This window comes from Heterocephalus glaber, unplaced genomic scaffold (genome assembly GCF_053883595.1).
Source record: "Heterocephalus glaber isolate CG9 unplaced genomic scaffold, H.glaber_assembly_v1.0 deba00001757, whole genome shotgun sequence".
Taxonomy (NCBI): Eukaryota; Metazoa; Chordata; class Mammalia; order Rodentia; family Bathyergidae; genus Heterocephalus; species Heterocephalus glaber.
Genome location: NW_028258454.1, coordinates 4106068 through 4128970, shown reverse-complemented (window position 1 = coordinate 4128970; position 22903 = coordinate 4106068). Strand labels below are relative to the sequence as shown.

At 42.4% G+C, this 22903-nt stretch overlaps 1 protein-coding gene across 6 annotated transcripts in view; it reads left to right on the top strand.

Moving 5' to 3' along the window:
• Sv2c (synaptic vesicle glycoprotein 2C) overlaps nucleotides 1-22903 on the top strand; it is a 225263-nt gene that overhangs the window by 164852 nt on the left and 37508 nt on the right. The window lies entirely within an intron of this gene.

Here is a 22903-nt window from a genome sequence, read left to right as displayed (position 1 = left end):
GGATTAAAACCCATTACTAAGCTCTGTGGCTAGTCCTGGGATGAGTGTTAGAGGCAGCATCTGGGGCTGGAGACTGTTCCCCCAGAGCCCCATTTCTCCCGGGCATGTGTCGTCCTCTGCCCCAGCATGGCCCTGGGTGTCCCCTTCCTTCTCCCTGGTGTCGTTCTTCTCACTTGTCCTCCTCCAAAGCCTAACATGTCAGGTCGGGGGATTCAGAACCTGATCGAGGAGAGCAGAGTGGGCTGTGTGTGGTGGTGTTTTATGGGCCGTGGCTGAGGATCCCCGCTTTCAACCTTTCTGACAGGCAACGCTATCTCCTAGCGGCAGGAGCTTCACCCGGGGTTGCAGGACAGGAATCAAGGCCTTGATTGGGCCTGGCCTGCCAGTCTGTGTCTCTGTCCCCAGGAAGGCGCCTTCCCTGATGGAATTCAGGCGCACGCACAGGCAGGTGAGCAGGAACAGGGCGGGAAGAATCATCATGGAACTTCTGCTCAGTCCTTCAGGTAAAGTGTGCGGGAAGAGGACTGAGGCGCAGCCGCCTCTACGCCCTGTGAGCTCGGGGCGCCCCCAAGCGTTGGTCAGCGCTCACCACATCTCCTTGCTCTCGTGAATTGTAGCTTGGTGATGATTCCTGTCCATCTGTCTTAATTTTTTGCCAGAAGCTTCTCCTGCCTATGTTACTTCTGAAAATTCAGGCCACCCAAGGGCTCCTGAGGTCCTGAAAAACTCGGATTTGCCTTTGTGCAAACTGCCTCTGAGGGGGAGCAGCTTCCAGTCGGTTCGCTTCCTGGACTCAAGATTGCCTGCTCCCACCTCTCTGACAATCTCCCGCTTCACAATACCCCTCCACTTAGCCTTTAGGGACCTTCATACAACTAACAGATGCTGGCTAGGTCAAGTCTTCACTTTGGTCTTCGAGGCCGAAAAAAAATACATGAAACAGATTTTATCAACAAGCTCCACCTCGCATGGAACTTATCTCTAAAATTGTATTTGAACTTCTGACCACTTCTCACCGAATGAAAATGACCTCAAAATGTCTTGAAACCTTTTATTTCCCCCCTCCCCCTCCCCCTCTCCCTCACCCTCCCATAATGTTTTTGAATTTCATACATATTACAGCAGTAGTTTTTTATTTTTTATTGTTAGAAGCACCGCATTAAATAGATGTACCACAGTGTATCCCTCTATTATCCTATGGATGAATATTTTGGCTGTTTCGTTTGTTTGGATTGTTTTGGTGGGTAAGGGAGAGGATTAATTATTATTACCAAAATTTTATATTTTTTTATTTCTTCAGTGTTTGGAATCAAACCCAGGACCTTGTACAAGCCAAGCACACACCCTACCACTGAGCTATATCCCCAGCCCATTGTTTTAAGCAGTCACTCGCTAAACATCCTTGTACAAGCCTTTTAAGAAAACCTAACCTCTGCCTATGTTTCCATTGCTCTGGGATAAATAACCCGGGTAGGGATAGCCATGTATGTTCATTAAAAAAACTGTCAGGCTCCAAAATTGCAGCATTTCACAGCAGTCGCCCATGAAAGTTCCATTTTCACCTTTCTCCTTCCCAAGATGAGGCAGGCGTGGAACAGTATATCACTGCAGTTTTAATCTGCATTTCTCTGAAGATAGATGATGTTAAGCACTGGTAATTCAAGAACAAGACTGACTCAGTAAATCTTACCTTTTAAAGTATGAAATAAAATGTGACAGTGTCCTGGGAAACCTAAACAAGTGTCTCATCTAAGTGTCTCTGAAGAGCAGGTTGGCTGCGCTGTGAAGGCACTGTGGAGGCAGGAGGATCCTGGAGGGGGAGGGAGGATCCTGGAGGGGGACACTGAGGACAGAGAGAGCCGAAGATACTGCACAGCACACAGGAGAGGGGCCGAGTGGAAATGACTCGGTATCTTTCCCCACCGATTTTAGTTTATCCTTGGATCTGAACCCCAGTGAGAGGGAACTTGAAGTGAACTAAAAAGGTGTCCTCAGAGAAACCACGGGAGTGTAATGGCCCCCACAATCCCCACAGAGGGCATGGAGCCTGAGCGCCCAAGCCCAACAGCACCACCAGCAGGATGCCCCCCAGCAGCCTCGGCCTTGCCCAGCAGCCCAGCAGCCTTCAAATCCTTCCAGACCTCTAAGGGGGAAGACACACATCAAACAGGTCAAGATGGCTATTTTGTCATAAATGAAGCATAGCTTTAGCATATGACCCAGCAACTCCAAAAAACCAGCAAATTAAATAAGTTCAAGGAGAGATTTTGCACCCATGTTTAGTGTTACAGCCCATAGCTGAAGGTGAAATAATCCAATCCTCATCTACAGAGGCGTTGGTAAATGATACGTGCTATTTCATACAAAGGAATACTTTTCAGCAGTAGAAAGGCAGGAATTCTGCCATGCTACAGCATGAACCATAAGACGTGATGCTAAATGAAGTAAGACAGGCACAGAAAGACAACTATTTCATGATTCCACTCATACAAGGTGCCAAGAACAGGCAAATCTCTGGAGACCGAAAGTAGATGAGAGATTACTAAGACGTGGTGATGGAGGGGAAGGAGGTTATTGCCTAAAGATTCAGAGTTTCAGTTGGATGAAAAAGCTCAGGGGTTGTTGGTGGTGGTATTTGCATGACCCTGTGAGTGTACCTGATGTCACTGAGCGGTACACTAAAAAAACGGTTGAAATGGAAAATTTTAGACTAGGTATATTCTACTAAAATGAAAACAAAATAGAAAAATAGTAGCTAAGTGTGGTCACACAGCAAATGACCTACAGAATGAGGGCTGAGGCTCAGGTAACCCTGTGGACAGCCGGCTTTTCCAGAAGTGCTTTGAAGTTGAGAGGTGGTACTAGGCAGCATGGCATCTTCAGGGCCGTGCTAGACACTGATGGCTGTAGAATCCCAAAGAGAGGGGCAAATGACAGCCACCAGGTACATGCACAAGATGTGCCCCGGCATCCACAGAGACAGTTGCAGAAGAGTTCATGTAACGTGTAGGGGGGGAGTGGTTGATGTGGGCCTTGCAACTCAGTCCTTTAACGTGGCCAAAGAAATGATAGCTATGGGCACCAAACTTTACAGATATGTGAGTATCTGGAAATATTTTGGAAATTTATAATTAATACATATATATGAACTATGAGTACAATATTATTTCTGAATTACTTGGAGGCCTGTACCTTGCATGCCTTATTAACCAGGGCAGGTCGTACCAAATTTTAAGTATCCTTTTGTCTATTCCATTCTACCAAAGATGATTCAACACATTATATTTTTAGTCTTAGGAATTTAGCAGAGTTTAGCAGAATTTAGCATATTTGTATTACATACAAATATTTGGCAAGGCAGCAAATGCTAAAAGAGGGGAACATAAAAATCACTGTGGGATATCAAAGAGGAAGCCACTGATTCTGAAACAAGTCAGAGGAGTCTCTAGAGGTGACATTTGCCATGAGCTCTGAAGGGTTCATAGAAATTTTCCAGCAGACAAGGGTGAGGAGGGAACATTCCAGGCAAAGGCAGGAGCTGAACACAAAGGATATCACAGTGAGGGCAGGTACAGCAGAAGAATGTCGTGGGCTGGAAGCTCTATTTTTCATTGTGTTTCAACCTGCATGAGAACCCACGAGGGCCCTAGTTTGGGATAAAGAGCACTGGGCCCCAGCCTAACCTTTTAATGAGAAGGGTGTAGTAAGGGTGTGCATTTTGTGACTCCATCATGCACACAAGTGCAGAGGGGGAGGAGGGCTGAACTGGAAAGACAGGCACATGGTTGGACATGGGTGTGGTGAAGTAGATAGCCAAACACAAAGACCTTGTACCCTTGGCAGTTATATGCAGAAGGTAGAGGTGATACTGATGGCAGAATGTGGAACAAGTTGGAGGAAGGAAGGGAAAGGAAGCAGATTTCATTGTTGAGGGTGTTTTGTTTTGTTTTGTTGTACTGGGGATTGAAACTTAGGCCCTTGTACTGAGCTACATTGCCAGCCCTTTATATATTTGATTTTGAAGCAAGGTCTTGCTAAGTGTTGCTAAGTTCAAATTTGCCTTCCTCCTACCTCAGCCTTCTAGAATGCTGGGATCACAAGTGTGGGCCACTACGTGTGTGCTTGAGGTAGTTTCATTGACCCTCCTCCAGGAGACTCAATACATCACGAGCAGACTTGTCAGTGGGAAGACAGAAAAGTTGCCGTGGTTGGGGGTGCTAGGAGGAGACAGTGGCCTTTCATGATGGAGCGATCACAGGGCATGAAGATGATGGAATCCAGAGTGGACTCCAGGGGCAGCCACAAAGAGGGACATAGGAGGACACTCCCTGCCAGAGTGTCCATTGCAGGTTCTGGAGAAGCCAGAGGGCTCCTCTTGCTGCCTGTCTGCTGCTTAACTGGACAAGTTGTTGAGGCCAGCTGCCTTTACTAATGACAGCTGCCCTACTTCTGAGGGTTTGCAGGGACTTTCAAGGCAGATCTCCCTCTCTTATTGTCTTAGTTACCTGTATCTCCTTGCTGAGACAAAGACCCAACACACAAAGTTAAAGGAGGAAAGGTTTATTTAGCTCACAGTTTGTAGAGGTTTCAGCCCATAATTGGCTGGCTCCAAGGCAGGGTGGCACACGGCAGAGGGGCAACAGTTCATGGCGGCAGAAAACACCAGAAACAGCAAGGGCCTTTAATAGTGGGTTTTTTGCCTCTTTTATCCTATCCAGACTACTTAGGGCAGGTAGCACTCAAACCCTTAATCCTAGTGCCCTTGAGCCTAGCATTGCACCATGAATCAATTCTAATGTCACACACTCTAGATCCAGCCACCTCTGGAAAAAGCCTATGATCATATGAGGCTTTGGGGGAACATCTAGACACAAACCATAACACTCAGCCCCTGTTCTGCCCCCTTGGAGTGGAGCAGCTCACTTGGGAGGTGCACAGACCCAGGAACTTATTCCCAGCCTGGCATCTGGGCTGGGTGGTTTCCATTCTTGGGACAGGGAGGCTCTCCTGTGTGCTGTGTTCAGTAACATCCCCGGCCACTGCCCACAATACCAGCAGTAACCCTTCTTCCCCAGTATGATAGTCAGAAAACATCTCCAAGCCGGGTGTGAAAGTGCACGTCTCTAATCTCAGCACTTGGAGGCTGAGGCAGGAGGATCATCTTGAGTTTGAGGCCAACCTGGGCTACACAATATATTCAAGGCCAGCCTGAACTACATATTGAGACCTTGTCTCAAAAAAAAAAACCAAGTCTCCAGACATTGCCAGATATCTCCTAGATGTAGTTACCAGATTTAGCAAATAAAGATACAGGATGCTTAGTTACCTTTGAATTTCAGACAAAAAATAAAATAAGTTTTTTCGTACAAGTAAATCCCACATACTGCACAGGCCATACTTAGACCAAAAGAATTTTTAGATTGAATTTAGCTGACAGCCTGGATTTCATCTGACCGTCCTTCCAGGGTGGACAGGGGATTATAGATATGTTAGACGAGAGGAAGTACGTGAGGTGTCTGGCACACACTGGGTATCATAGAAATATTTCAGGAATCTTCTGTGTGCCTTGAATCTGCTCCGTATCCATCAAGAAGGCTACAGTGGATTCTCAAGGCTTCCTCTCTTGTACCAGAGGATACACTGCCTAAGGAGAAGCAAAGGCCACGAGGGAGCCTGCACAGGCCGGGGACTAACATCTGGTCAAGCTGCTTTACAGCCAACCCTGCCAGGACATCAGTCAGCCTGCACCCGAGTGCTTTGTCACTGTGGGCCCCCTGGGTTATTAGATCATTTCTCATGAGGAGCAGCCAGAGAAGGTGATACTGGATGAAAAACTGCTGCATTAGTCCCAGACTGAGTCACTCTGGGTTTGATTTTTCTGGCGCCATAGCCCTAGAAAACCATTCCCTGGGATGCATCAGGGACAATAATTTCTACAGTCGGTAGCAGCCAGGAACTTATTTCAGGGCCAAGATTAATGGCCCATGTAATCAGCCTTTGGGGAAAGCAGAGGTGAAATTGAACTCTGGGTAGATGCCTGACATTTGGAAACAAAAAGAAGCGAGTGAGGGGGTGAGAAGTAGCACCTGAGTGTCTCCTGCAGGGTCATAAATCAGGGATGGCCCGAACGAATCCATCTCTGCCGATGATTTTAGTGACTTAGACCCTGCAGATTTCTTCTCTTCAGATAGAGAATGAAACATGCTTTGAAGTGGTGTTGGAGTCAAATATTGTTAACTCTTGCGGTTCTCTTTTTATGAAAGGAAGTCTAATTTGTGTTTGTCCACCAGAAAAATACTTTTTTTCTCTAGGGACCCCTTTCCTACCTGGCTGTCACTGAGACCAGACATCAGAAATAGAGTCACAGCCTGGGTGAGCAGGCAAAACAGAAGCAAAGGGAAAACAGAGCCAAGCTCTGGCCCCCAGCAAAACTGAAAGCCGCTGCAGGCTCTTATTTATTTGTTCTTGTTAGTGCACCTCAGCCTGGGCCTTCACCATCAGCTCCAACTTCTAATAGGCTGCAAGTTCATGGGAAGTGTTCTGAATCCTGGTAGCAGTTACCATCAGGAAGTGTGGGGGCACAGCCAGCGTGGGAGAGTCTGTGATGGGGTACAAATGAGCAGGTGGGAAGCACTTTATGGCTGGACTGAGTTTTACAAAGGTTCTCAGTTTTTAAATCTCTTATTGTTTTTTAAAGTTCAGCCATCCCATTTTGTGTCTTCAGTGGCAATTCAAGCAATCTCGGTTGTCTGTCCTGCTTCCGTCTCTCTCCCTCTGGGCTGGGCTCACTGCTTCTTCACTGTGCCTGTGAACTCTGCCAGCTGTGAGGGCAGGAGGGAGTGGTTGGCAGAGGACGTGGGAAGGTCCTGGTCCTGTAGCTGGCATGCTGCTCCATCAGGAATTATCTGGGTGGATGGGACCAAACTTCTCACGGAAAACAACTGAAAGGTTTAACACAACAAATGGGGCCAAAAAGCCGTGAAGATCTAGGAGACTTGAACAAGATCATGAATTTGATCCCCTGTATATGTATATATATATAGGCCCTTCACCCAGTAACTGCTATCTGTTCTTTATCATCAGTCATGGAACTAGTACAAATATGGGGCATCTGGGACTAAGCTACAAAGCAAGTCCCGAGGTAGTTCAAAAAGCTACCAAGCATGTGCTCTTCTCACAGGGAAACTAAGTTAGAAATCAATTTTTTAAACATCATGCCAGGTGTGGTGGTACAAAGCTGTAAATCCCAGCTGCTTGAGAGGCTGAGGCAGGAGTATTGCAAGTTCAAGGGTAGGTAACTTAATGTGATCCTGTCGAAAAGTAAAATTTTTAAAAGGGTTAGGGATGGGAAGAATGCTTGCCTAACACACAGAAGGCCTTGAGTTCAATCTTCAGTACTGGAAAAAATAATTCCATATATTTGAAAATAGGGAACCATAATAGATATGCTTCCCAAAAGTCACTTTTTTTTCAGTACTGGAGATTGAACCCAGGACCTTTTCACATTGATCTACATCCCTAGTCTGTCTGTCTGTCTGTCTGTCTGTCTGTCTGTCTCGCCCCCCCCCCGGATAGAGTCTCACTAAATCACTAGGCTTCCCAGGTGCTACCACAACCAGCTCCAAAAGTCTCCGTTGAATGTATCAGAGAAACTCTAATTATTAGAGGACTCTAACAGCGAGTTTTTTAACTAAAGAATTTATTGAGCCAGTACACTTTGGCGTGTTGGAAACAAAAAGTAGCAGGAAAGTAAACGTGCATTTTCAGAAATGGATGGGACTTTGGAAGACAGGAGCAGGAGGAAGGCTGAATGTCACCTCGTGGGCTGGAGTCCTGGAGGGAGCATCTGCTGGCGTGCACTTTAGGAACCTGAGGTGGTCTCAAGGGTGTTTCCTTGGTGGAGAGACATTGAGTGCAAGTAGCAAGATCTGGCATCGGGGGTGCCTGAATGTGCCCTTTCCAGAGCCATGTGTCCATCCACTGGACTTGGAGGGAGGTGTGATGTCCCCTTGCTTCCGACACAGGACCAGCAACTCCAGCATCAGGTCTTTGTGGCTATGCCTTTGCCACCTCATAGGATGGAATTTCTGTGACATAAATGACAAAACGCTAAGGGTTGTTTGGAGCCTGGGTCATGAGATGAGCAGCTGTGTTCCTGTCAGGTGTTAGTTAAGTGATTTGTTCTGGATCAGGGGATACAAAGGAAGAATTAGGGCTGGGAAAGGAGCAGAGGTGTGGAGTGTGACATCTGACCACCCACAGCATCGAGCATGTATGTGGCTGTCATAATGTTGGAAGTGTCACAGATCCCTCTCTACCTGCTCCCCTCTCCAGAGAAAATCTTCCATCTGAGAAGAGATTCTGGATTAGTCTGCTTCCGCCCCACCCAGACACAGCACGTAGCACCCACAGTTTACAGGAGAAGGGGTTTAATTTGCTCATGGTTTCAGTTCTGGTTGCCTGGCTCCAACCCAGAGACATCCTGGCTCCTAAGGGTGTGGCTGAGCAGAGCTGCTTAGAAAGCCTGGCAACAGCGCTAGGGACGAAGGGGCCGTGGACACACAGTGTCCCCAAGACCAAGCCTCCGTGGCACATTCTGATGCACCCAGGAATGTGCTGCCCTAATCTGCTAGGCGTTTCTTAATCCAATGAGGTTGGCATGTCAGGATTAACCACCACCAATTCCATTCAGATCTTTGTGCTGAAACACAAAAATCTACTGGGTCAACAGAGAGCTTTTGTTGATCATGAGCAAGAACTTGTGGAAGCCACGTACAGAGAGTGGAAAGAAAACTTGATCTGGAACAGAATGGGGACCATGGAGTTGTCATTTTAAGACTATTTTAAGGACAGCTACTTTGAAAGGAAATTGACCAAAGTGCTAATCTGTGGAATAAGCCCCATTATCTTGCTGCATGTCCTGTACCAACTTCTGGATGCTTGTATCACAACTAACTGCAGTCTATCAGGTGTTTTGCTTTTTAATTTTGAAAGTGCTCCATTTCTTCCCATAGATTTTTACACAGAGAGACTTTTTTTTTATAACCAAGGCATAAGAAAGATCTGATCGAGGTGAAAAATCTTAGACTCGAAGAGAAATTTAGTCCTGGAATGAGCTATCAATTCTATTATTTCAGCTTTCTTTTTTTTGCATAAATTCTTTCATTGGTATATTTTAGGTAAACAACATGTTTACATCTATCATTGGGTGCTTGTACTTGTACATGATGTATCTTAGTTCTTAATTTTTCTCCATTACCTGTGCGCCCTTCCCCCTCTCCCCCCTTCCCTATTTACATGGACTTTGTTTCCATTTTTTCTTTTTCTCATAATTTTTCCTTTCCTTTCTTACCTTTCCCCTTCCCCTCCCTCTTCCCCTACCCCTTTGGAACTTTTCTTCTTATTTAAAATTATCAATTATTTGTTGTAATCCTTTTAATTCTTATTTATACTTTCAGTTTCTCACACTAGAAAAACTATTCAGTATTTACACATGTGTCCTATTTATTTCACTTAAGAGTATGACCTCAATATGCATCCATTTAGCTATAAATGTCTCTTGTTTCTCATTGTTTATGGCTGAGTAGTACTCCATTTTATTAAAAAAAAAAAAAACCACGTCTTTATCCAGTCTCCAGTTGATGGGCACTTGGGCTGCTTCCAAGCTTTAGCTATTACAAACTGTGCCGCTATAAACATGGGTGCACATATATATCGCTGTGGTATGATTCTTTTAATTCTTTTGGGAAGATACCCAGCAGGGGAGTGGCTGGGTCAAATGGGACCTCTAGTCCTAGTTATTTGAGGTATCTCCACACTGATTTCCACAGTGGTTGCACCAGTCTACACTCCCACCAACAATGGAGAAGGGTTTCTTTCTCCCCACACCCCTGCCAGCATTTGTTATTGGTTGATTTCTTGATAGCAGCCATTCTTTGTGGGGTGAGGTGGAATCTCAGTGTTGTTTTCATCTATGTCTCTCAAATGACCAGTGATGTTGAACATTTTTTCATATATTTATTTGCTTTTACTGCTTTTACTTCTTTTTCTGAGAAATGTCTCTTCATTTCAGATGCCCATTTTTGAATTGGGTCTTTGAATTTGGGGGGTCTGATTTCTTTTCAGCTCTTTATATATTCTAGATAGTAGTCCTTTGTCTAAGGTACAACTGCTAAAAAATTTTTCCCACATTGTAGGTTGTCTCTTAGCTCTGCTGGTGGTTTCTCTTGTAGTGCAGAAGCTTTTTAATAAGATGAGATCCCGGTTATTGATTCTTTGTGTTAGTTCCCGTGCTATTGAGGTTTTATTCATAAAGTTTTTTCCTATGCCAACATCTTCAAGAGTTCTGCCTAACTTATCTTCCAGCAAATTTAGTGTTTCTGTCTTAATATTTAGATCTGTAATCCACTTCAATCTTAGTTTAGTGCAAGATGATAGATATGGGTCTAGTTTTAATCTTGGGCAGGTTGAAATCCAGTTTTTCCAACACCATTTATTAAAGAGGCTATCTTTCCTCTGGTGAGATTGGTTGGCTCTTTTGTCAAAGATGAGGTGACTGAGTATGTCTGGAGTTGTTTCCGCATCTTCTAATCTATTCCACTGATCCTTAGGTCTGTTTCTTTGCCAGTACCAGGCTGTTTTTAATCACAGTAGCTTTGTAGTATAGTTTCACACTGGGGATTGTGATACTCCCTGCCATGTCTCTGTTGCCTAGAATTGCTTTCGCTATTCTAGGTCTCTTCTGGTTCCAAATGGATTTTTGGATTGTTTTCTCTAGTTCTGTGAAATATATTGTTGGAATTTCAGTTGACATTGCATTAAATCTATATAGCAGTTTTGGAAGTATGGCCATTTTCACTATATTGGTTCTTCCTACCCAGGAACAAGGGATGTCTTTCCATTTTCTTATATCCTCTTTGATCTCTTTTTTGTGGGTGCTGTAGTTTTCTTTATAGAGGCCTTTTGCTTCCTTTGTTAGATTGATTCCTAGATATTTCATTTTTGGATGCTATTGTAAAAGGAATTGTTTCCCAAATTTCTCTCTCAGTGAGTCTGTTATTTTTGTACAAGAAGGCTATTGTTTTTTGAATGTTGACCTTGTATCCAACTACTCTACTGAATCTGTCAATTAAGTCTGGAAGTTTCTTGGCACAGTTTTTTGGGTCTTCTATGTAAAGTTTCATATCATCAGCAAATAATGACAGTTTAACTTCTTCCTTTCCTATCTTTATTCTTTTTATATCTTTCTCTTTTCTAGTTGCTGTGGCTAATGTTTCCAGAACTATATTGAACAGGAGTGGTGATAGTGGGCATCCTTGTTTTGTTCCTGATTTTCGCATGAAAGTTTTCAGTTTTTGACAATTTAGTGTGATGTGAGCTGTTGGTTTTTCATAGATAGCCTTAATCAGGTTGAGATAAAGACCTTCTATTCCAATTTTCTGTAGGGTTTTTATCATGAATGGGTGTTGGATTTTGTCAAATGCTTTTTCTGCATCTATTGAGATGATCATATGGTTTCTGTCCTTGGCTCTGTTAATATACTGTATTACATTTATTGATTTACAAATATTGAACCATCCCTGCATCCCTGGGATAAATCTGACTTGGTCAGGATGTATGATCTTCTTGATGACCCTCTGTATTCTGTTTGCCAGTATCTTGTTGAGGATTGTTGCATCTATGTTCATTAGGGAGATTGGCCTGTAGTTGTCTTTTTGGGGTGGGTCTTTCCCTGGTTTTGGAATCAAAGTAACACTTGCTTCCAGGAATGAATTTGGAAGTATTGCTTCCCTTTCAATTTCATTGATGAGTTTAAAAATGGTGATAGTTCTTCATTGAATGTCTTGTAGAATTCAGCAGTGAAGCCATCCAGACCTGGGCTTTTCTTTGCTGGTACATTTTTAATTATGTTTTCAATTTCATTCATTGTAATTGGGGTGTTTAGAATTTCTGTATCTTCTTCATTCAACTTTGGCAATTCGTATGTGTCTAGGAATCTGTCCATTTCGTTCATGTTTTCCATTTTATTAGAGGGCAGGTCCTCGAAGTAGGTGGTGATAATCCTCTGGATTTCTGCTGGGTCTTTTGTGACTTCACCTTTTTCATTCTTAATTGCATGGATTTGAGATTTTTCTTTCCTTTTTTTTGATAAGGTTGGCTAAAGGCTTATCCATTTTATTTATTCTTTCAAAAAACCAACTCTTTGATTCATTGATTTTTTTGTATCATTCTCTCAGTCTCCATTGCATTGATTTCTGCTCTGATCTTTATAATTTCCTCTCTTGTGTGAGCTTTGGGTTTATTATGCTCTTCTTTTTCCAGGAGCTTGAGGTTCAGCATTAGGTTGTTTATTTGAGCTCTCTCTGTTTTCCTAATATGGGCATTTACTGCTATGAATTTCCCTCATATAACTGCTTTCATTGTGTCCCATAAATTCCTGTATGTTGTATTGGCATTATCATTTACTTGTAGAAACTGTCTAATTTCTTCTTTAATTTCTTCTGTGACCCATTGGTTGTTCAGGAGGGTGTTATTCAATTTCCATGTGTTTGTGGGGTTTTTGCGGTTTCTTATGCTATTGATCTCCAATTGTATTGCACTATGGTCTGATAATATACAGGGGGTAACTTCAGTTCTTTTCCATTTACTTAAACATGTCCTATGAGCTAGCATGTGGTCTATTTTGGAAAATGACCCGTGTCCAGCTGAAAGAATGTGTATTCTGATTTTGTGGGGTGGAATACTCTGTAAACATCTATTAAGTCCTTTGTTCAATAGCTTGGTGCAGTTCTAGAATTTCATTGTTGACTTTTTGTCTAGATGATCTGTCTATTTTTTGTGATAGTGGGGTATTGAGGTACCCAGTACAATTGTATTAGTGCTTATTTGGTTTTTCATGTCCCTTAATATTTGTTTTGTATAGTTGGGGGCATTAGTATTTGGTGCATATATATTTAGGATTGTCATCTCTTCCTGTTGGATTGTTCCCTTCATGAGGATGTAGTGACCATCTTTGTCTCTCTTAATTAGTTTTGGTTTGAAATCTACTTTGTCTGCAAATAAGATTGTTACTTCTGCTTTTTTCTGGGTTCCTGTCACATGGAGAACTGTTTTCCACCCTTTTAGTTTCAGTCTATGAATTTCTTTTTGAGTTAGGTGTGTTTCTTGTATACAGCATATTGTTGGATTTTGCTTCTTAATCCATTCTTTCAGCCTATTTCTTTTGATTGGTGAATTGAGGCCATTAACATTGATGGTTATAATTGATAGATATTGACTCATCCTTGTCATGATGTTTTACTGTTGTTGGCTCTTTTATTTTTTTTATTTTTCCCCCTTTCCCTTTAGTGTCTAGCCTTGCTTGGTGGCTTCCCTCGGCTGGGCCTCATGGAGTTGTGACCTTCCTTGTCTTTTTCTAGGATATTGTTTAGAATTGTCTGGAGTGCTGGTTTAATGTTCATGAAATTTCTCAGGTGTTCTTTGTCGTGGAAGTATCTAATTTCCCCATCAATTTTGAAAGATAACTTTGCAGGATACAACAGTCTAGGTTGGAAGTTATTTTCCTTTAGGGCGTGAAATACTTCACTCCAGGATCTCCTTGACTTGAGGGTTTGTGTTGAGAAGTCTGCTGTGATTCTGATGGGCTTTCCTTTGTAGGTGATTTGTTTCTTTTCTCTAACTGCTTGTAGGATTTTGTTCTTCTGTTGGGTTTCTGGGATCTTGACTATTATATGTCTAGGTGTAGATTTTTTTTCATCAAGGCTATTTGGAGTTCTATATGCCTCACTTATCTGTATGTCTAATTCTCTACTTCTGTCTGGGAAGTTTTCCACTATAACTTCTGTGAACAGTTTTTTTTATGTCAATTGTACTTTCTCCTGTTTTTTCGTGGACTCCTATCAGTCTTATGTTATTTTTCTTTGCATCATCTAGCAGCTGCTGGATTAATTTCTCATGGTCCCTTACTATTTTAAAAAATCTCTGTTTTCATGTTCACTAACTGCAATCCTGTCTTCTATATCTGATACTCTATCTTCACATTCCCTTAATCTACTGTGAATGCTTTCAGTGGAGTTTTAAATCTCCTGGATATTTGTTTGAACCTGTTTCATGGATTCCATTTCTTTCTTATGTTGGGCAATCATGGTTTCCATTTCTTTCTTATGCTGGGCATTCATGGTTTCCAGCATGGTTCTGAGCTCATCTATTTTTTTTTAACTGTTTTATTCTAGAGCTTCTAATCATGTCTTTCACTCTGCTCACCATCTCTGTAGTTATCTGGAAGATTATATAGGTTTTGAATTTTTCTAGAGCCTCATTCATCTGTTTTGTTACTTCCTGTGCTATTAGTTCAGGGTGCCCAGATGGTTGATTATCAGACTTTTCTACCTCATCTTCCCCAGAATTTACCTTTGGTGAGGTGGAAGTCTGAGTTTGTACCTTGCTTAAATGTCTTCTCATTTTTGTTTTTGGTACTGTCCTTGGTTTAATTCCTGGGTTGATACTTTGAAATTGCTTATTGTAAGTAACTTTGTTGCTTGTGTTTAGAACCCTTATGGAATGATTGCTTCTCAGAGGTGTCTTCCAGATATAGCTGGTCTTTAGGTTTTGAGTCTCTAATGACTCTGAAGCTGTCTCATTTTTATTATATGAGGAAGGACAACTGATTAGATCAATCACAGCACCTTAGCCCAAGTGATACAATCACCAACACCGTAGCATCAAGTACATTTTAGAAAATGACAATTTGTTGTAGTTATTAATCTACCACCTTTAACTGTGTGAATTAAATCAAACTCGAGGACCCACCCAACATATGTTTATAGTGAATAAACTCTTCAATACAACTTTACCCTAAAGGATGGGGAGTTAGAAGGAGTTGGGGAGGGAGGGACAGATAGGTAGAAGGATCAGGAAAGGTTAGCAGTGAGGCCAGAAGACACAGGAAGATCACACAAACTCTAAGAAACTAATGAAGGCAAGAGGAAAAGGCAGAATGAAAGAACAAAGACATGAACAGAACCACCTAACAGCAATAAGGAGGCTAGATACTGTATTTACTTTCCTTTAAAACTAACGATAATCAAGAGAAGGAAAAAGAGAAGAAAAGAAAAATAAAGGAGAAATCTGAATTAGGTGCAGATAGAAACAAAAAGGGAGATGAAGAACAATGTGGGACACAGAGAATAAGAGAGAGAGAGAGAGAGAGAGAGACAGAGACAGAGACAGAGACAGAGACAGAAAGGAGAAAAGAAAGAAAAAAAGAAGAGAAAAATAAAAATTTGAAAAGAGTAGAAAAAATAAAAATTAAGAATTAAAAATAAGAAAAAAAATTTTTTGCAAATAACAAAAAATAAAAATGAAGGGCCTCCTTCAGGGTGTGTCTCTGCTGTCACAATAGACAACGTGGACAGCAGTGTGCAGATATAAGTCAATGAGTCTCAGCAAGCCAGTCACAGCCCCGTGAGATTCAGGCAGATTTCTGGCTACAAGGCCCAAGTTGAGTTCCCTGTCCTCCTGCAGGGTTGAACTCTGCAAGGTTCTACTGCAGGTCCAGCTGCCCTTCCCCTGAAGATAGTCCAGGTTCCAATGGGAGATGATGATCCCTCCAACTTACCACGTACAGTGTTCTGGTGTGCCTTTATTGCAGAGATTCTCTTCACTTTTCCAGTGGGCTTTAGTTTTCGTCGAGGAGCCTGAGAGAGGCCCTCTTTCTGTTGCTCACTTCTGCTCTATCTTGTGGAGCTCAGGACAATGGCCTTTATCCCCCTCTGTGCCTCTGTAGTGTTGAACCAGGTAGCAGCGCAGCCAGGAGGCCAGAGGCGGCAGGGTTGGGGGGGAGACCCGGGCTCTGCAGGCGCCCGCACACCTAAGCTGGTCGCGTTGTGCAGAGCGCGGGGAAAGAGCAGGGTCTCCGAGCCGCGCCAGGGTCCTCACCCTGCACCTTCTCTATTTCAGCTTTCTATCTGACATTAGAATTCTCAATAGTTAGTTCTGCTTGCTTTTCAGCCTCCTAAGACTTATCAGTTCACCAGATGAACAGAATTGATTTGTTCCTATTCATTCATGAAATCAGCTTATACAAGTGTATATATAAACATAAGCCTGTACGTTTATGTATGAGTATAAATGTCTACAGTTCACTTTAAATAAATGTTTACATGAGCAAAACAGAAGAGGAAAATTAACGTGCCTATATATGCTGTACAAAAATAAATATAAATATACATAATGTATATCTATAGATTGATGAGGTGGCTTTATATGAATTTATGATATGAACTTCAGTTGTATATGATCAAATGTGGCTATCTTATAGGTTCTTGTAGAATAAATTAGCATTGAAATCTTTGATAAAATTTTGATTGATATCTGTTATATTACATTAATACTATATCTTTGTGTACAAAAGAAAATCCCAGAGGACTTTTGTTTGAAACACAGAATACATATACACACACAGCTTCTCAAACCCTTGGGTGTATTTCTCTGAGTAGCATTTGGGAAGCATCATGCATCAATCAGGCAGACAGGCTGGCACCAGGAACTCCTTGTGGAAAGATCCCCTCATCTGTTCTTTGCCTTTTTGGAGAACTCACAGAAGATCTTCCAGAATAAATAAGCTCATCAATTTGTGAGTGTGAAAGTCACCAAGAAATTTTCAAAAGCACAGTTAGGGTCACAAGTCAAATTTAGGAAGTAGAGGCATAACGTGACTTCCGCTGCTGTCTGCTCACTCTGTGCATTCTAGACAGCAGCACCAGACCTCAGAAACAGAAAGGAACTGGGATAGGATGTGGCTCAGTGGCAGAGCATTTGTTTGGGATGCGTGAGGCCCTGGGTTCAATCCCCAACGCCTCAAAAAAAAAAAAAAAAGATGAGGAGAAGGAGAAAAAGAAGAAAGAAAAAAATTGAAACAGAGAAACTAGCAGAAAGGCCAGCTTATTGCTTGAGCTAGCTTTTAGAGATAGAGGACAGAAGGATAGCTGAAATTTAACCCCCAGACTGTCCCTGGGGATGTATAATTGGCTCTCACTTCCTGCAAGTGTGATGATGTGCTGCAGCCAATCCCTGCCAATTGTTTTGATCACAATTGCTCTGTTTGTCGCAGCTGTTGGAAGCATGGCCGATGAGAGCAGCTCAGAGAACAACAGGCCTCTGCCCAGAAATCGGAGATTAGAAAATGACAGGGGTCATAGGTTAAGATCGAAGGTCTGTGAATATTGCTCTCCTTTCCACACAGAAACACCAGGCCCTTCCTCACTGATATCCATAAATGAGCACTGTGTTATTGCTGTTTATGTTTGTCACAATCAGAATCAACAACATTAGTTTTGTTCAAAAAAATGCAAACACCAAACACTGGCACAATTTTAATTCCAGTTTTCTTTTCCACTCTCTTCTCCCATGAGTGCCTGGGTCTCAAAAAATTAAAGGCTTCCAATTCTGAAAGGCATTTTTTCCTATTTGAGTAAAAATGGAATATAAAGTGAAACAAAATTCAAAAATTTCAAAAGTAATTTCAAAATTGAGTCTCCTTGAGCCACCAGCCCCTACCCTGAATAACCACTGAAAACAGTTGAGGATATTTTCTTTCTTCCCACTTGTTTTATAGCTTAAATGATACACCTCATAGGTCTATAAAAATGAAATCACCATTTACATTGTTTGGAAAAATTTTTTCTTTTTTCACTAAGCAATGTAACTTGGACATTTTCCCTATTAAATTAGAAAGATCTGCCCCATTCTTTTATAATAGTTACCTGATGGTTATTACATGGCTATACCACAGTTAATTTAACTGTCTCCTCTTCACACACACATGCACACGTGCACATGCACACATATACTTTATTTAGTTTTACAAATTGAGAAGAAGATGAAAAACCTTTCCTGGCATCAACAACAGGGACTGTCCAGCTGCAGCTCTCAGAGTCACAGATGACCCTAGAGGTATGATAGCCCGAGCATCTAGCTGAGGATCATCATTTCCTGTCAATTGCACAGTATTTACATTTTAAACTAATGGGATGCTGACAGTATAAAATTTTATTTCTGTAGGGGTCCATTCAGAAATTCTTCTGATTATTATTCCCTTCCTAAGTTTTTTTCACTAGAAAAAAATGAGTTTTGAGCCACTTCTTCCCAGCCCCTGTCCTGAGGATTGAACCCAGGGCCTTTTCACTGGGCTATACCCTCAGTCCTTTTTAAAAATTTTTTTTTACTCTCCAGCCCTTATTTTTATTTTTTATCTTGTTGCAGTATCTTGCTAAGTTGTCCAGGCTGGGCTTGAACTTGCAATCCTCCTGCCTCCTCCTCCCAGAGTGTTAAATACAGGAGTGTACCACTGTGTCTGGCTTGAGCCACTTTTAAAGAGAATTTTAGTTAGCCAGATGCTTTGTGAATAGAACTCACTGACAAAAACATATAGGCAGTTGACTTCTTAGCTATTAAAAATGGCTCTTTGGTGCAAGTATTTAAAGTTTCCTTTTATTTCTTCCCTTTTTATCAGTGTTAAAGTTTTCTTTTAGAACATTGGACCTTGTATATTGAACCTAAAATCTGCTTTCTTCCCAAAGACTGTTTCATCGATAATCTCACAATGAGTCAAGTAGGTACCAAGCCTTCAACGCTTCCAGGCAAAGCACAGAAAAGATGCAAAACCCAACACCGTGTGTGGGTCCCACACTTTGACCTTACCACCTTGAAAAGCTGGCAGCGGGTTTCTGCAGTCAGAGTGTGTGGCTGGAGGCTGACAAAGGGCTGTGATTATTATGCAGGACACACAGCTCTCTCATTAGCACCACACTGATTAGAGTGTACAATCACAACTCTGTGATACCCTGGTGCAGGGCCTTCCTCACATGGAATTTGCATCATCTGTACATAAATCCCACAGACTGACATTTTAATGAGTATTTTAACAAAGTCCAAAGGACAATTAGAAGCATCAACTTTGCTAGAATCATGTTTTAAGACACAAAACAGGCATGGTGCCAACGAAAAGGGTTCATTAAGGAGAAATCATTTTACTAAGTCCAGACAAGAATTTGAAAGCAACAACCCACTTTTCCAGGTGGCGGCTGCTTGGTTTCTGTCTTTCCCTCCTCTTTTTGAAGTTTGTCGTGTAGCCTTCGTGGAGCTCGAAAATCCAGATTGCAGCTGTCTGGAGATGGGGCTCCCAGGGGTCCCGAGGATTCTTGTCTGAGTAGTCAGTGCTTTACCCCTGTGAGCTCTTATTCATTGTTAAGGCAAAGGATGGTATTTTAGTTTCACTAAGAATCCTCAGGGTCATTTCCCAGGACCCTCAGAGTGTCTCCCGTCTTTAACCCAGGGCCATGTCATCAGAGAGGATGAGAGTCTTGTCCCCTTGCCTGGACTCCAGCGCTCCTGGCTGAGTTCAACTACTTCCAAAACACTCATTTTAATTCTCACTTTCACATTAGAAATTTTAGAATTCTTCTCTTTGTTTATAGGCCTGAGTCAGAAAAGAAATTGGGCCTGAACTCACTGGGATGGACGGACAGCTCCACTGCCGCCCTGCACTGTGGTGTAACCCGGCCTAGCATGGGTTGTGCTGATTATCTCATCTGCTAACAAGTCCGCCTCGTCCACTGGACTCCAGTCTCTTCAGGACAGAGAATCTGCCTTATTAGGCTTTGTGTCACAGCATTGTGACTGGTGCATATAGATGTTCAATAAAAGTATGAAAGTTGGGCCCGGGGATTTAGCTCAGTGGTTTCGCCACCTGATGCGCAGGCGCAAGGACCTGAGTTCGATCCCTGGTACCAAAAAAAAAAAACCTTCCATTGAATGAAAAAAAAAATTTTTTTTTTTAAAGTACAAAAGTTCTGGGCATGGTGATGCACACCTGTGATTCCAGCACTTGAGAGGCTGAGGCAGGAGGACTGCCCTAAGTTCAAAGCCACCCTGGGCTACACAGTGAGTTCAAGGCTAGCCTTAAACAACACAGCAAGAAAGAATGGACAAGAAGTTAATGAAAATATCACAAAGAATTAGGAAAATTCATAATAAAATCATGTTGAGATTCCACTAGATAGAAAGATCTAAGCTATGTGCCTATGTGCATATGTGTGTGTGTTACTAGAGATGGAACACAGGGCCTTTACACTGAGCTACATCCCCAGTCCTTTTGATTTTTTAAATTTTGAGACCGAGTCTCGCTAAGTTACTAAATTGCCCAGGTTGGGCTCAAACTTGTGGTCCTCCTGCCTCAGCCTCCCAGAGTGCTGGGATTACAAGTGTGCACCACCATATCCAGTTATGATTTTCTTAAAAACTGACAGAAATGATGGGACTGATGTAAAGCATCTAGAATTTTCATGCATGACTAATGGGAATGCAAAGTAGTACAGTCGCTGTGGGAACAGTCTGGCAGTTTCTTATAAAGCTTAACAGAAACTTACCATATGACTCAACTATACCACTTCTACATATTTACAAGTGAAAAGGAAAACTTAGATGCACACAAAAACCCAAGTAAACAGCGATATATACACACCCACATTTATAGCAGCACAGTTTATAATAGCTGAATCTTTTAAACAGCCAAAATGCCCATCAACCAATGAATGGATGAAGAAGGTGTGGGGTTTTTTATACAATGGAGTACTACTCTGCCGTAAAGAAAGATAAACTTGAGACTTTTTTAGCTAAATGGATGCACCTTGAGACCATACTCTTAAGTGAAATAAATCAGATACACATGTTTAAATTCCTCGTTGTTTCTCTGGTGTGAGAAACTGAAAGTGTCAGTAAGTACCAAGATGTACAATAGATATTGGGAAATGGGATGAAAATGTTCAAATAGGAAGTGGAACAAGGGAGGGAGGAAGGGGAAAGGAAGGAAGGAACAAGAAAAAAGAGAATAGAAAGGAAAAATGGAAACAAAGCTTTTGTAAATAAGAAGGGGAAGATGGGTTGAAGGGAGGGAAGAGGAATGGGAAAAAAATAAGCAAAATATATCATGCACATGTACAAACTCCTTTTGATGAATGTGATCATTATGTATATCTAAAATGTACCAATAAAATAAAAATATATAATACCAGTTAAAAAAAAAAAAAAACAGGTAAAATGGGTTTATTCATAATTGCTCCAAACTGGAGACAATCCAGCTGTCCTTCAGCTAATGAGGAGACAGTGGTACAGTCACCAATGAGATACCACACGCAACTGAAAGGAGCAGACCACCGGTGTGTGCAACAGTGTGCATGGGTCTCATATTATGCTAAGTGTGAAAAAGATACATACAGTCTGATTCCGTTGCTATGACATCCTGGAAAAGACACGACTAGAGGGACAGAGAAGAAATCAGAGTTCCCAGGAGCTTGGAGTGAGGAGTGGCTGAGGCCACAGGAGGGGCACAGGGCAGCTGTGAGGCCGTGGGGCTGCATAGGGGCTGGGCCTGGGCCTTGGGCAGGGCTGGGCTGCACAGGAGTCAGACACGCAGACCTGTACGGCTAAAACTAAGCACATTTAACTGCCTCTGTATGTTACAAATTTAATTCAAAAAATTAACACATTAACCACCCCCAAGTGAAACTGGGAAAGGATGAGGAAAGGAGGTGATGGTGCAGGGTGAAGATGAGCAAAGTATGTGATGTGCGTGCACCATCTGCCAAAATGAAGCTCATCCATTGGAATAATCCATAAAAAATTGACAGAAAAAAACAAACACAAAAGAAGGGACTGCACCCCTGTACGGAGTGATTTGGAGAGTTTAAGTCAGATGAAGACAGAAAAGTTACCATTACACTTGGCAATGCTAGGTGTGGTGCCCCACACAAAATCCCAGCACTCAGGAGGCTGAGGCAGGAGGATTGTTGTGAGTTTCAGGCCAGCCTGAGCTACACAAAGAAACCCTGAAATAAATAATAAATTTGGTAAGACTGGTAACCTTGGCCAGCCCCATTTCTGTGGAAGTCTAGAACAGAAGCCAGTTTGGGTTGAGAATCCTGGGTGAGAGAGTGGAGATTGTTGCCACTTCTTTTGTGAAGTCTCCTCTTAAAGAAAACCAAGGAAGAGCAGCATAACTGGAAAAACATGGGGCGTGGGGCACATGAGCACTGTTTATCACATACTGGCCATGGGTGTGTGGATGCAATCACCCCTCGAGTGACATGAGAGAACAGGATGATACGGCTGGAGAGGACGGGTGGCTGATCACAGGAGTTCTGTCCCCAAAAGAACAGAGTGGTCACAAAAGCCTCAGGCTGTCCCACGGTGGTCACTTGCTGTACCCAAGGGAAGGCAGGAGGAGGGCAGTCCTTTCAGGGAGAGCAGATGAGACACATGTAGTTCTTTCTGTGTCTATTTTTTCAAAGAAACAGCAAGTGAGGTCAAGTGCAAAGAGTGGAACTGGCTGTTGGAGATTTGATGAGGAAGCAAAGCTATAAGATAATTTTGGAGACTGGAAGAAAAGCATATTGAAAATAGATGGAGAGAGAAATGGGTGTACAATGCACCCTTTACACAGAGGGAGGCTGCCACCATGCAGGTGTGTGCGTGCACACCAGTGCCTGCATGCACACCTGCACACCAAACCAAAGAGGATCTTGGGAGGGGACTTCTGCTCTTGGCCTTGAGGAATTTATGCCACCTCCAGACTCTCCCCTGGGTCCTTTGTGAGTGACGGATCATCTTACAGCTCTCCTGGGTTTGTGGTATATGGAGACTACCTGACTTTCGGTTAACAGAAAGCCCTATAAATTGTCAAGTTTTGCTAGTAAATAAAATTTCACATCCCATAATTCATCTATGCCTCTAGAAACCTCCTCTGTTTTCAATTAGTTTTGATATGCATCATTACTTCTCATTTAGAACCACATTGGAATTTTGCTTTCAACCACTTTATATTTATTCAAATACTGGCTACCTTTTC